Below are 14,728 nucleotides of genomic sequence, written 5' to 3'. Positions count from 1 at the left end.
GCAGCAGCAGCAGCAAAAACACAAATAATGTATGAATCTATGACTCCACTTATAAAAGACATACATACAGAATAGTCAAAAATCATTTAGACAGGAAGCAGAATGGTGGTTACCAGGGTTTGGATTTGGAGAGGAGAATGGGTAGTTTTTGCTTAATGGGGATAGAGTTTGAGTTTTATAAGATGAAAGAATTATGAAGATAGTGGGGATACTTGCAAAATATTATGAATATATCTTGCTATTTTTACAGTAAAAAATATGTATATATCGAATACCAGTGAACTATATTGAAAAGAGTTAAGATGGTAAATTTCAAGCTGTCTTACTATCACAATAAAAAGTTACCAAAAAAAAAAAAAAAAAGCTGGAAATGCACCAGATGCTTAAGGAAAGGATGAAGAGACTTTACATAGTACATTTTCTTGCACTTTTGGATCTTGTATAAGTTGCATGAATTAACAATTTATGTTTGAAAGTTTATTACTTTCAATTAATCTATACATACATATATGTACATGTGTGTATTGCATGATCATTACTATTGTATTGGCCAAAAAGTTCATTGTTTTTCCATAGGATGTAATGGAAATATTCAATGAGATGGTTAGGTACCATCACTGACTCAATGGACATGAATCTGAGCAAACTAAGGGGGATAGTGAGGACAAGGAAGACTGTCGAGCTGCAGTCTGTGGGGTCACAAAGAGTTGGACTCGACCTAGCAATTAAACAAAATAGTTCAGTTCAGTTCAGTCACTCAGTCATGTCCGACTCTATGACCCCATGGACTGCAACATGACAAGGCTTCCCTGTCCATCACCAACTCCCGGAGCTCGCTCAAACTCATGTCCATCAAGTCAATGATACCATCCAACCATCTCATCCTGTGTCACCCTCTCCTCCTCCCGCCTTCAATCTTTCCCAGAATCAGGGTCTTTTCCTGTGAGTTAGTTCTTTGCATCAGGTGGCTAAAGTATTGTAGTTTCAGCTTCAGCATTAGTCCTTCCAATGAATACTCAGGACTGATTTCCTTTAGGACGGACTGGTTGGATCTCCTTGTAGTCCAAGGGACCCTCAAGAGTCTTCTCCAACACCGCAGTTCAAAAGCATCAACTCTTCGGCGCTCAGCTTTCTTTATAGTCCAACTCTCACATCCATACATGACTACTGCAAAAACCATAGCTTTGACTAGATGGACCTTTGTTGATGAAGTAATGTGTCTGCTTTTTAATATGCTGTCTAGGTTGGTCATAGCTTTTCTTCCAAGGAGCAAGCATCTTTTAATTTCATGGGTGCAGTCACCATCTGCAGTGATTTTGGAGCCCAAGAAAATAAAGTCTGCCACTGTTTCCACTGTTTCCCCATCTATTTGCCATGAAGTGATGGGACTGGATGCCATGATCTTAGTTTTCTGAATGTTGAGTTTTAAGCCAGATTTTTCACTCTTCTCTTTCACTTTGATCAAGAGGCTCTTTAGTTCCTCTCCTCTTTCTACCATAAAGGTGGTGTCATCTGAATAACTGAGGTTGTTGATTTCTCTCCCTGTAATCTTGATTCCGGCTTGTGCTTCATTCAGCCTGGCATTTGGCATGATGCATTCTGCATACAAGTTAAATAAGCAGGGTGACAACATACAGACTTGACTTATTCCTTTCCTAATTTGGAACAAGTCTCTTGTTCCATGTCTGGTTCTAACTGCTGCTTCTTGACCTGCACACAGATTTCTCAGGATGCAGGTTAGGTGGTCTGGTATTCCCATCTCTTGAAGAATTTTCTACAATTTGTTGTGATCCACACAGTCAAAGGCTTTGGTGTAGTCAATAAAGCAGAATTAGATGTTTCCTGGAACTCTCTTGCTTTTTTGATGATCCAATGGATGTTGGTAATTTTATCACTGGTTCCTCTGCCTTTTCTAAATTCAGTTTGAACATTTGGAAGTTGATGGTTCACATACTGTTGAAGCCTGGCTTGGAGAATTTTGAGCATTACTTTGCTAGCGTGTGAGATGAGTGCAATTGTGCAGTAGTTTGAACATTCTTTGGCATTGCCTTTCTTTGGCATTGGAATGAAAACTGACCTTTTCTAGTCCTGTGGCCACTGCTAAGTTTCCCAAATTTCTGGCATATTGAATGTAGCACTTTCACAACGTCATCTTTTAGGATTTGAAATAGCTCAACTGGAAATCCATCAGCTCCACTAGCTCTGTTCGTAGTGATGCTTCCTAAGGCCCACAGGACTTTGCATTCCAGAATGTCTGGCTTAGGTGAGTTATCACACCACTGTGGTTATCTGGGTCATGAAGATCTTTTTCATATAGTTCTTCTGTGTATTCTTGCCACCTCTTCTTAATATCTTCTGCTTCTGTTAGGTCCATACCATTTCTGTCCATTATTGTGACCATCTTTGCATGAAATATTCCCTTGGTATCTCTAATTTACTTGAAACAATCTCTAGTCTTTCCCATTCTATTATTTTCCTCTATTTCTTTGCACTGATCACTGAGGAAGGCTTTCATATCTTTCCTTGCTGTTCTTTGGAACTCTGCATTCAGATGGCTGTATCTTTCCTTTTCTCCTTTGCCTTTCACTTCTCTTCTTTTCTCAGTTATTTGTAAGGCCTCCTCAGACAACCATTTTGCCTTCTTGCAGTTCCTTTTCTTGGGGATGGTCCTGATCACCGCCTCATGAACAGTGTCGCAAACCTCTGTCCATAGTTCATCAGGCACTCTATCAGATCTAGTCCCTTAAATCTATTTCTCACTTCCACTGTATAATTGTAAGGGATTTGATTTAGGTCATACCTGAATGGTCTAGTGATTTCCCCCACTTTCTTCAATTTAAGTCTGAATTTTGCAATAAGGAGTTTATGATCTGAGTCACAGTCAGCTCCCAGTCTTGTTTGTGCTGACTGTATAGAGCTTCTCTATCTTCGGCTACAAAGAATATAATCAATCTGATTTCGGTATTGACCATCTGGTGATGCCCATGTGTAGATTCTTCTCTTGTGTTGTTGGAAGAGGGTGTTGGCTACGACCAGTGCTTTTGCTTTGCAAAACTCTGTTAGCCTTCACTGTACTTCATTTTGTACTCGAAGGCCAAACTTGCCTGTTACTTCAGGTATCTCTTGACTTCCTATTTTTGCAGTCCATTCCCCTATGATGAAAAGAACATCTTTTTCTGGTGTTAGTTCTAGAAGGTCTTGTAGGTCGTCATAGAACCATTCAATGTCAGCTTCTTCTGCATTAGTGGTTCTGGCATAGACTTGGATTACTGTGATATTGAATGGTTTGCCTTGGAAATGAACAAAGATCATTCTGTCATTTTTGAGATTGCACCCAAGTACTGCATTTCGTTGACTATGAGGGCTACTCCCTTCTTCTAAGGGTTTCTTGCCCACAGTAGTAGATATAATGTTCATCTGGGATAAATTCACCCATTCCAGTCCATTTTAGTTCACTGATTTCTAAAATGTTGATGTTCACTCTTGCCATCTCCTATTTGACCACTTCCAACTTGCCTTGACTCATGGGCCTGACATTCCAGGTTCCTATGTAATACTGTTCTTTAGAGCATTGGACTTTACTTCCATCACCAGACATAACCACAGCTGGGTGTTCCTTTTACTTTGGCTCACTCTCTTCATTCTTTCTGGAGTTATTTCTCCACTGATCTCCAGTAGCATATTGGGCACCTACTGACCTGGGGAGTCCATCTTTCAGTGACCTATCTTTTTGCCTTTCATACTGTTCATGGGGTTCTGAAGGCAAGAACACTGAAGTGGTTTAAAAACACCATCATCAACATAAAAGACCAGTCAGAAGTATGCTAACATACCCTTATGTTAGTTACCTAACATAACATAGCCCTTATCTTTGGCTGATGGGACTATTGGTGCTTCTTTTTTTCCTATGTTTTAAAATTTTACATTTACAGTAAAATTCACCCTTTTCAGTGTACAGTTCTGCAAGATTAACATGTGCATAGTTGTGTAATTTTCAAAATCTATATATAGAAAAGTTCCATAACTTGCTATGATTTCTTCATTCCCTTTTTTGCACACCCCACCCCAGATCCTGGAAATCACCAATCTGTGTTCTGCTTTATTTATCTTTTTTATAACTAAATTCTATATTTAGGAGTCATTTGAAGGGCTTGGGGAAAGAGCAGCAAGGATGAACAGAGACAGAAATAAAGAAGGAGATCTTTTTTATCATTTGCCAAAATGCTCTTTGCTAATCTTGTTCCAATAGAGACCTAGGGACTTGGAGCCTAGAGCTCCCATTAGAAAAAGTTCACCAGTTTTCTAGTTTTATAACCACATGTAAGTAAGTAAATCTCTTCAGAGTGGAAGGAAATTCTTCAGTGATGAGTTACAAGAAGGCCTTGTATTTGTGCGCTGATGGATGTATCATTTTGGTGCACTTACACAGCCATCATTTCAGAAGATGCCCACAGCAACTCAGGGAGGAGGTGAGAAAGCAGACACTGTTCTTCCCACTTGAGAGATGCAGGAAGGGGGCGCAGAAGCCAGCTGTTGATTTGAGTATCACCTCCACTGTTCTTTTTTTTTTTTTTTTTAAACACCTTTTTATTTTCTGTTGAAGTATAGTTGAAGTTGTGTTAGTTTCAGGTGTACCACAAAGGGATTCAGTTACACATATACATGGATCTATTCTTTTTCAAATTCTTTTCCCATTTAGATTGTTACATAATATTGAGTGAAGTGAAGTCAGACAGAGAAAGAGAAATACTGTCTAACATCGCTTACATGTAGAATCTAAAAAGAAACGATACAAATGAAGTTATTTGCAAAATAGAAACACAAACTTAGAGAACTGAACTCATGGTTGGGGCGGGGTGTGGGGTGGGAAAGGTTGGGGGAAAGAGATAGTTAGGGAGTATGGGACTGACCCATACACAGCGCTATATTTTAAATGGATAACCTGCTATAAATCACAGGAAGCTCAGCTCCTGTTCTTTGATGACCTAGATGGGTAGGCTAGGTGAGGTGGAGAGAGGGAGGTTTAAGAGGGAAGGTGTATATATATGTATATATATATATATATCTGACATACACACACATATATATACACATATATATACACACATATATATATATATATCCGATTCATTTCATTGTACATCAGAAACTAACACAACATTGTAAAGCAATTATACTCCAATCAAAAATAAATAAACCAATAAAATTAGATGAGCAACAAAGATCAAATGCATAGCACAGGGAAGTCTGCTCCATCTCATCCCCACTGCTCTTGACCAGGCATCGCTTGTCAGCTTGTAATGAGACTTGGAGAAACGACATTTTGACAATATGAAAAAAGCGTGAAGATTCAGACAACAAGGCTTATGTTTACGAGGGGCTGAGAAGAACACAGTCAATCAGGATTCACTCAGACTAATGGACTGCAGCCTTGGCAGCATGGGCAGAGTTAATTGCGCACCCCCGTGTGTGCGAGGCCTGGCAGGGGCTCGGGGGGACCCTTGATTGGGCTAATGAGGGCCCCTCTGATGCGGTCGAAGACCTGACCTGCTTTCTCCTCTGGAAAGCAGGGCTTTGGGGGTTCCTAACGTTCTCATGAGCCTCTGTTACACGTGAACTGCCTTTGCTGTCTTAGATAGCAGTGACATTTGTTCTACCACCATTTTTGGTTTTTCACTAGATCTTCCATGACATCTGCACCACTTCTGCTTCATAAACTGCATCCTTTCAAGTATTTTGCAATATCTTTTGCTTTGTAATCTGAGACTGTTTACTTAGCAGGAGATTGTGAAAAATTCCACTCTTCTTACAGAGAGAATCTTGAGATTTCTCTTCGGAGAAAAGGAAACTTAAAAGATCACGCTTGTCTCAAGAACCTCATGCTACACCCAGAATGTAATTTCACAGACACAAGGCAATGTCATAACCAAAGAACACAACAACCAAAGTACCACAAAGAGCACTGCAAAACGTTAAGTAATGACATCTCATGACTGAAGCCTGAAAAAAATAAAGCAACAAAAACCTACTTGACCGAATAACACTTTTCTTCACGACACTGCATGTTCCATGTATATCATGAATGCAGAAAATGTAAAAAGTGTATCTGTGTGGTTGAATAAATGATATTCAGTAAATATTTATTGGGCAGTATTTATTATTTTCTGAATAGCAACAGACACAACAGATAGGATGTCTATTTTCCCAGAGTTCATAATCCATCAGGGAGTCAGATATAAATCAAATATTCAAGTAATGACTTAATAACAATTGTGATGAGGGCTATGATGTACAGGGAGCAGTAAGAACCACAGGCTAGTGATGGTTTTGTAGGTCAAAATGACAATACTAGCAATTCAATATAGTTCGATCTATAGTGGGTTAGGACGGGATGCTGCTGAGCTGAATCACTCAGTCGTGTCCGACTCTTTGCGACCCCATGGACTGTAGCCCGCCAGGCTCCTCTGTCTATGGGATTCTCCAGGCAAGAATACTGGAGTGGGTTGCCATGTCCTTCTCCAGGGGATCTTCCCAACCCAGGGATTGAATCCAGGTCTCCCACATTGCAGGTGGGTTCTTTACCATCTGAGTCACCAGGGGGAGTCCAGCCAAATCTGGAGGGGGTATCATCAGGGCAGACATCCCCAAGGAAGTGATGTTTGAGCTGGCTGATACCTGGCGGGGGAGTGGGAGGTAGCTTTGTGAAGGGGGTGGGATACCTCTCGGGCACTGAGAGCAGCCTGATCGCAGTGAGGGAAGCAGGCCGGGAGGAACGGAGTACAGAGTAAGCTGAAGGGCAGCGTGTGACAAAGTTGGGGAATTAGGTACTGGGGAGACCACGCAGGGCTTTGAAGTTACATTAAGATTTTGGTTTTGATTTTGAACCCACAATGTTTTGAACCCACAACGCCCCCAATGCAGGCGTTGTGGGTTCGATCCCTGATCTGGGAAGATCCCACATGCCGCGGAGCAACTATGCCTGTAGGCCACAGCTACTGAGCCTGGGCTCCGGAGCCCAAGTGCCGCAACTATTGAGCCTGTTGCTGGGATGGAAGCCCACGCGCCTAGAGCCCATGCTCTGCAACAAGAGAAGCCACCTCGGTGATAAGTCCATGCACCACAACTAGAGAGTGGCCCCCACTCGCCACAACTAGAGAAAAAGACCCAGCACAGCCAAAAACAAATACAAATTTTAAAAAGATTTTGATTTTGGATTTTACTCCAAGACCAGTGGGAACTCATTCAAGGGTCGTGAGCCCTGAAAGAGGAGCAATGTAGCAACCAGCTCAGGGTCCCTAAGGTTATTTAAGGAAGAGTCCTGACTCAGGTGAAACAGCCAAGGAAGTCAAGATGATCCTGGCGGCCAGAGCTGGACCAAAAGGAGGAACAGACAACCAGACGGTTTTGAAGGATGCCCATCGTTAAGAGATGTATCCGTATCACTGGGCCTGCAATGGGATGAGAAAACTCACATTACCAAGAGACTTCATGGGATGTGCTGTACGTGGCCAGGAACAGTGAAGGCTTAGTACTGCTACACCATATATGACCACAATTAACACAGGTGTTGCTTACTCATAGCCTATTAAGTAAGTGGCTTCTGGGTACAGGCAGCCCTTCTGTTTGGTTCAATAGGACATTCAAGTTCAAGGTCAGAGAAGACTCTTGGTCACCAGTGGTCCTCTTCCACATCCTCTCCCATGACACTCGGCCCCTCTGCTTGAGAAATGCCAAATGCATTTCAGTAGCAGCATTCTGAAACGGCCCTGCAATGCTTGCTTGATCAGAGCATGCATCAGTCTCTCCAAAATAAGAGTGCATGAGTGGGATTAAATCCTTGACTCCTTGGCGATGGTGGAGAAGGGAAGGATCACACCGACTTTACACCCAAAGAGCCCCTTACAACAGAGTGCTTTTTTTTTTTTATGTGCACAAGCTTTGCCCTCACCATATGTATGAAATAGTCTATGGAACCCATAAGGACATTGATACTCGAGGTAGTTGAGCTCATTTTTCAAAGCCATACTCCTAGGGGCAGAGCTAGAACCAAATTTGGGACTCTCTGAAATGAGCTTTGGTGCCTTTAGTTCTCGCATAAGTCATGGAGGTGTCAAGAGCCAGCATTACTCCCCAGGCACCAGTCAAATGCTCCTGTTTTTGGCATTTAGGCTTTGTTTTCCCTTCCAACCATCTGGAACTGGAGGCAGGCTGATCATATCGTTAACTGCTGTGTCCTTGGGGATGGGTGAGGGGACCCGGGGCCACCGTTAGGAGGGGCCCTGGGTCTCGCTGCAGGCAGACAGCACAGAGGGACACACTGGTGGTTCGGGTGCTATAGGGCGTGAGCTGCGTATCATTTCAAGGAATATGAGGAAGAATGCAAAACAGCAAATACAAATTATGAGGGATAAAAGTGCATACTTATTTAAAACCCAACCATCACAAAATGTAAAAATCTGACAACACTACACACATGATAAAACTCATAAAAACAATTAACTGTCTGACATGCATTTATGATATTTTTCTCCCTGAATATTTTTTGATTGCCTCTTTACCTGACAATAATTTTGTAATTTTTTTATAAAAAGAAAATGGAAAGAGAATCAGTCTCTCATCTAATTGATTGAAATTGTTATTATTACTAATTAAACGAGCTTCTCTCAACATCACAACTGATTTTGACAATGTCCTATAAATCTTTGAAAGTGAAAGTGTTAACCACTCAGTCGTGTCCAACTCTGTGTGACCCCATGGACTGTAGCCCGCCAGGCTCCTCTGTCCATGGGGATTCTTGAGAAAAGAACACTGGAGTGGGGTTGCCACGCCCCCCCCCCCGGGGGGGTCTTCTTGATCCAGGGATCAAACCCAGGTCTCTTGCATTGCAGGCAGATTCTTAACCATCTGAGCTACCAGGGAGGTAAAATTTCAGAAAACCTTTACTATATTTTCTTCCTTTATGAATTGTTGTTACAGACACACTCACAGTTTATGCACTATGGCAAGTTTGTGCCCTACAAGCATCAAAATTCTGATGAATTTAACTCCTTGCCATTTCCATTGCCAAAGAACAACAACAATTTGGTGAATGTATATGCATACACTGAATTATTATGGATATTCTTGAAGCAATAGAATTTGAGTTTTGACTAGACACCCATGGATGTGAATCCTCTTGTTATAATTCCACAGGACGGATGCCTGGTAGAATTTTCCACAGGTTAGCTTCTGGCTCCATGCATTTCAGACTTGTCATGGTCCTTGGCACACGAGAACACATTCATTCACAATACAATCTCTGGCCCTGAATCTTCTTGACATGATGCCATGTGAGTCAGCACAGTGGGTTTAGCGTATTTCTGGAAGCATTTCCCACTCTGGGACACCTTGAACTAGCAGACATCCCACTGAACACCAAGTCAATGTACCTCCAACTCAATTTTCCCTCCGCTGGATTCCAAAATGCCCAGGGCCCTTCCAACTCCACCTACACAAGGAGAATACCTTGGGAGGGAAAATCAGAGTGGAAAGAGACTGTGATCCTCATGAATTATAGTTTAATGGCCTTCTCTTGCAAATTTTATGTAAACATGTAAGCAAGTAAACACATGGCTAGGACTCCTTGCCTTGGATTCCTGGAAAAGACCATGAAAGGGAGAATACTACGGTGAAGACTTCATTGGTTTCATGCTGAATCCTCAGGGCACAAAGACCTCTGACCTTCTAGGTTTATCTGTGATAGGGCAGTACTCATCTATGTGTAGAAATATAAAAATTGAACATTAGAAAAATGTATACTATTAACTGTCAAGAAGCTGACAGTTGTCAGCTGACAGTTCAAGCTGTCAAGAAGCTGAGATCCCTCATGTGACAATTTTCCATGTAAGTTTCCACCAGTCTTGAAGGGTGAGTGAACCACAACAGGATGGTCTCCTTATCTAGTTCTACACCCTCTCTTATTTAATCTTCATCCTGCACTACAAGGTAAGAGTTATTCTCCCCATTTTACAAATAATGAAACTGAGGATCTTAAAGACTTACGTAGGCTCATCCTGTTTGTAAATATTAGCTTAATTCATCCTCCACCCACCCGTTTCTCCAGCAGGGCAACTGCACAGAAAGCTGTTTACCCTCCTTGAAATCTTCCATCAAGCGTCCCTTCAGGCTAGAAACAAAACAAAAGAAGCCCATCTCACCTCTGCCCTCTGCCCCAGGTGATTTCTTAGATTTTGTGACCCTGAATTATGCTGATATTCTTTATTTCTCTCTCTTTTTTAAACAGAAGATGGGGAGAGTCTCCTTTACTTGGCCTTTAATTGTTTGGTATCGGAGTTCTGTCCTTGGCCCTCTTCTGCCTTTATTTCTATATTGAAATAATATTTCTATAATATTTTCTATTTTGAAGCATAGTTGATTTACAGTATATTAATGTTGGGTGTACAGCATAGTGATTCAGCGTTTTTACAGATCATACTCCATTAAATGTTATTACAAGATAATGGGTATAATTCCCTGGGCTGTACAGTCTATCCTTGTTGCTTGTCTATTTTGTACACAGTATTTATGTCTCTTAATCTTGTACCCCTAATTTTCCCCTCCCCACTTCCCTTTCCTCTTTGGTAACCACTAGGTTTGTTCACTAATCTGTGAGTCTCTTTCTGTTTTGCATACACGTTCATTTGTGTTCTTTCTTAGATTCTACATATAAGTGATATCATACAGTATTTGTCTTTCTCTGACATTTCACTGAGCATAATATTCTCCAGGTCTATGCATGTTGCTGCAAATAGCAGAACTTATTTTTTTTTATGGCTGAATAGTATGTATCCATATATACCACATCTTTATCCATTCATCTGCTGATGGACATTTAAGTTGCTTCCATCTCTTGGCTATTGTAAATAGTGCTTCAGTGAACACTGGGGTACATATATCTTTTTGAATTACTCTTTTTGTTTTTGTTGTTTTTCAGGTATATACCCAAGAGTGGAATTATTGCTGGATTATATGGGCTTCCCAGGTGGCACTAGTGGTAAATAATCTTCCTGCCAATGCAGGAGACATAAGAGATGCGGGTTCCACCCCTGGGTCAGAAAGTTCCCCTGAAGAAGGGAATGGCACCCCACTCCAGTATACTTGACTGGAAAATTCCATGGGCAGAGGAGCCTGGTGGGCTACAATCCATGAGGCTGCAAAGAGTCGGACACAACTTAGCGACTGAGCACATACATGGTAGTTGTGTTTTTATTTTTGAGGAACTCCACTGTGTTTTCCATAGTGGCTGCAGTAATGCATTGGTCCAGTCCCACCAGCTGTGAAGGGTTCCCTTTTCTCCACATCCTCGCCAACATTTGTTATTTGTAGACTCTTTGATGATAGCCATTTTGACAGCTGTGAAGTGATATCTCTTTGCTTTGAGGCCCTCTTCTAACTTTAGACACTCTCCCTGGGTGACCTCATTAATTCCCAAGACTTTAGAAACCATCTGTATGTTAATATCTCCCACATTTATGCCTCTACTTTTAGACCTCTGCTCTGCAGCTACCTATAAATATCTTTACAGCAGTTTCTGCAAAATGGAACATCTATGAAATTTTTCAGATTTTTCTCCCGCCTGGTTCTTCCTAATCTACTCTATTCCTGTTATGTTGACCTTTTTTAGTATCTCCTAGATAGTTCCTTTCCAATTCAGATCTTCACATGGTATTCCTTCTTCCTTAAAAATTTTTTTTACACCTTCTGCATTCATTTAGGCCTTGAGTCTAAATGTGACTTCTACAGGAACACTGTTTCTGACTTCTCTCCCCAAGACAGAGCGGGGAGCTGCTCCCATAATTTTTCCTAAGTATTATATCCATCAGTTAGTATTATTTGGGGTTGCAATGGTCATAGGTCTAACTACAGTGACTTAAATGGACAATGGTTTCTTCTCCCACGTAAAAGAAGTCAGATGGAGGCAGCATGGAGCTGATATCCTGGTTCTACAGTCACTAGAATCCTGATCACCTCATATAGTCAAGGTTACCTCACAGTCCAGAATTGCAGCTGTGGCTCCAACTGTTTCATTAGACTTCTTGGAAGGGAGGAAAGCTAAAAGGATCCTTATTCTGGCTTAATCATTTCCTTTTAAAGAGTCTTCTTGGAAATTTCGCTGAATGCTTACTATGCTTGCATCTCACTGGCCAGAACTTAGTCATAGAGCCTCATCTAGTTACAGAAGAGGCTGGAAGTTTCGTTTTTCTAATTGGGTTCAGTTAAAGCATTCTGTTTCTAATGAAAACTGGGGAAATGTTATGCTGGGGTAGTCAGACGACAGTCTGTTGCAACTTTCTGCGTGCCTATCACATCACTTTTTAAATTATCTGTTTAATTGTCTGAATCCCCCACTCAGCTGAAAGCTCCCAAGACAAGAAAGTGTTTTATTCCTTTTTCTATTTCCAACACCTGGCACAGTGGTTGCCAACTACTAATAGTTCTTGATAGTAAATAGATAAATTAGTTGTGAGAAAACTATTACTGCTATTAGGTGAATTAATATATTCTATAAGGCTCTGGGAAGAAAGACACTCTCTACCTTGAAAGGAAAAAGTGGTAGAAGGGCACAGGTGGTCACACAATTACGTAATCATGTCAAATTAGATCTTGGTTTATAAAAGCAGGACATGCTGGGGAAAAAAAAAAAAGCAAAAACCCTTTTGTTGAGTGAGCTCAATAAAAGGGAAATGAATCTTCAAACATATGTTAACTCATGTCTATTTATGGTGAAGACAGAAAGCAAATGGAAGGTGATATATTATGGACATTCTTGACTGTTCATCACTGTTTTCAGACATTAGCATTTCATTTTCAGCTGAGGTTATCTGCTCTCTTTTGCTGCTGCTGCTGAGCTTCAGCCATGTCTGCTTTTGTGCAATCCTATGGACGATAGCCCATCAGGCTCCTCTGTCCTTGGAATCCTCCAGGCAAGAATACTGGAGTGGGCTGCCGTTTCCTTCTCCAGGCTCACTCTCCTATCTAGTTTTAAATACTGTGTTGTGCTTATAGTTTGGGACTATGCATTGGGGAGTTTTAGAAATTATTTTCTTTATTTCTTCTCTTCTGACAAGTTGTAACAAATGCTCTGGTCCAAGGCACCAAACTATGCGATTTCCATCCTGTGGCTTTGTGCAAGCAAGTTCACAAGGCTTGGGCTAGAGTTCAGTTGCTCCAATGAGCACCATCAACATCTTACTCCTCTTCTCCAAAGGAAGCATCACAATTTTAAACCAGAGTCAAAAAAACCAACCTTTACTGTTCCTATGAAAGCACCGCAGGCTCCAAGAATACATTATTTACATGTTGACTTAACCCATGGGATGTTAGCTCTTGTCACCAACAGAGCTCTCCTTGCAGTTTTCAAGGCCTCCTAATATAGCAATTGTTCCCTCTTCAAAACATTGTTTTTCTTAGATATTGAAAGCGTGTGCTCCTGTGAAAGTTATAATCTCTTCATTTTAGAATGAGTTCTGCCCCACAATGAAACAGAGGAAACGACTTTATTATCTAATTATTTCCTGTGTGGTGTATTTTCCCAGCTAGACTCCAAATTCCTTGAATTTCAGGATGATGTTTTCATGATTTTATGTAGCCTGATAATAATGTTGACTACATAGGCAATGTCCAATTGCAACTCGTGTTTTGAACCAAGGGTTGAAAAATGAGGATTATGAGGAAATGTAGCTGATGGTGAACATGGAAACATTTTTCTTCATATAATTTGAATGTGATATGCAACCTTCCCCTTAATATCTTTCATCAAGTGATGAGGCAAGGACTTCTGAAGTGTCCACCGGCTCCTGGCATTTTACTTGTATAGCCTGGATTCACGGGCTTTCCTGGTGGCTCAGATGGTAAAGAATCCGCTTGCAGGATCAACCTGGGTTTAATTCCTGGGTTGGGAAGATCCCCTGGAGGAGGGCATGGCAACCCACTCCAGTATTCTGGCCTGGAGAATCCCCATGGACAGAGGAGCCTGGTGGGCTGCAGTCCATGAGGCTCAGACGGTCAGACACGACTGAGCGATTCAGCACAGCACAGCCTGGATCACACAGAAGTGAGGCCCTGCCTGGGAGTCGAGGTCCAGGGCAGGGGGTGTCCCACTTCTAAGGGCTTGTTTCTTCCTGCTAATCATAACCTTCTCAGCATCTCTCCCTGCCCCCTCTCTCACACACATACACACCCCCCCTAGATTCTGTTTTCCTTTGAACAGACACCTTCTATACCTCCTTCATTTGGAAGACCATGAACACTGCTGAGTTCATGGAACTTGTCTTTCTCGAGACTATTTTGTGATCATCCAAGTCCACTGTAGGAACTATGAAAACAGGGAAAAACACCAAGATTGAAATGAAACAACCAATAAAGATACAACCAAGAGGGAGAAAAATCTCCTTTTGCTGAGAGTTTTGTGAATCTGTTTCTTTCTCCCCTTTCTCTCCTTCTTCTTCCTTCCCCCTCTCTCTTCCTTCTTTTCTTCCTCCCTCCCTATTTTTTTGTTTTTTGGTGAAACACTGGTTTATATGATTTGCTCTTTTACAATAGGGATGTCCTGTTAAGTCATTATTGTTTTATAACTATTTATATCTAAAAGACATAATTTTTTATATTTATGGCAAATATCACCTCCTTTGTTATCTTCTAAATTTATAATTATTTTATGCAAACCTTTAACTTTTTTTTAAAATAAATT

The sequence above is a fragment of the Cervus canadensis genome, chromosome 31, assembly GCF_019320065.1.
Source record: "Cervus canadensis isolate Bull #8, Minnesota chromosome 31, ASM1932006v1, whole genome shotgun sequence".
In the NCBI taxonomy this organism is placed as follows: domain Eukaryota; kingdom Metazoa; phylum Chordata; class Mammalia; order Artiodactyla; family Cervidae; genus Cervus; species Cervus canadensis.
The sequence above is the reverse complement of the archived record's forward strand: the minus strand, read 5'-3'. Positions refer to the sequence as shown.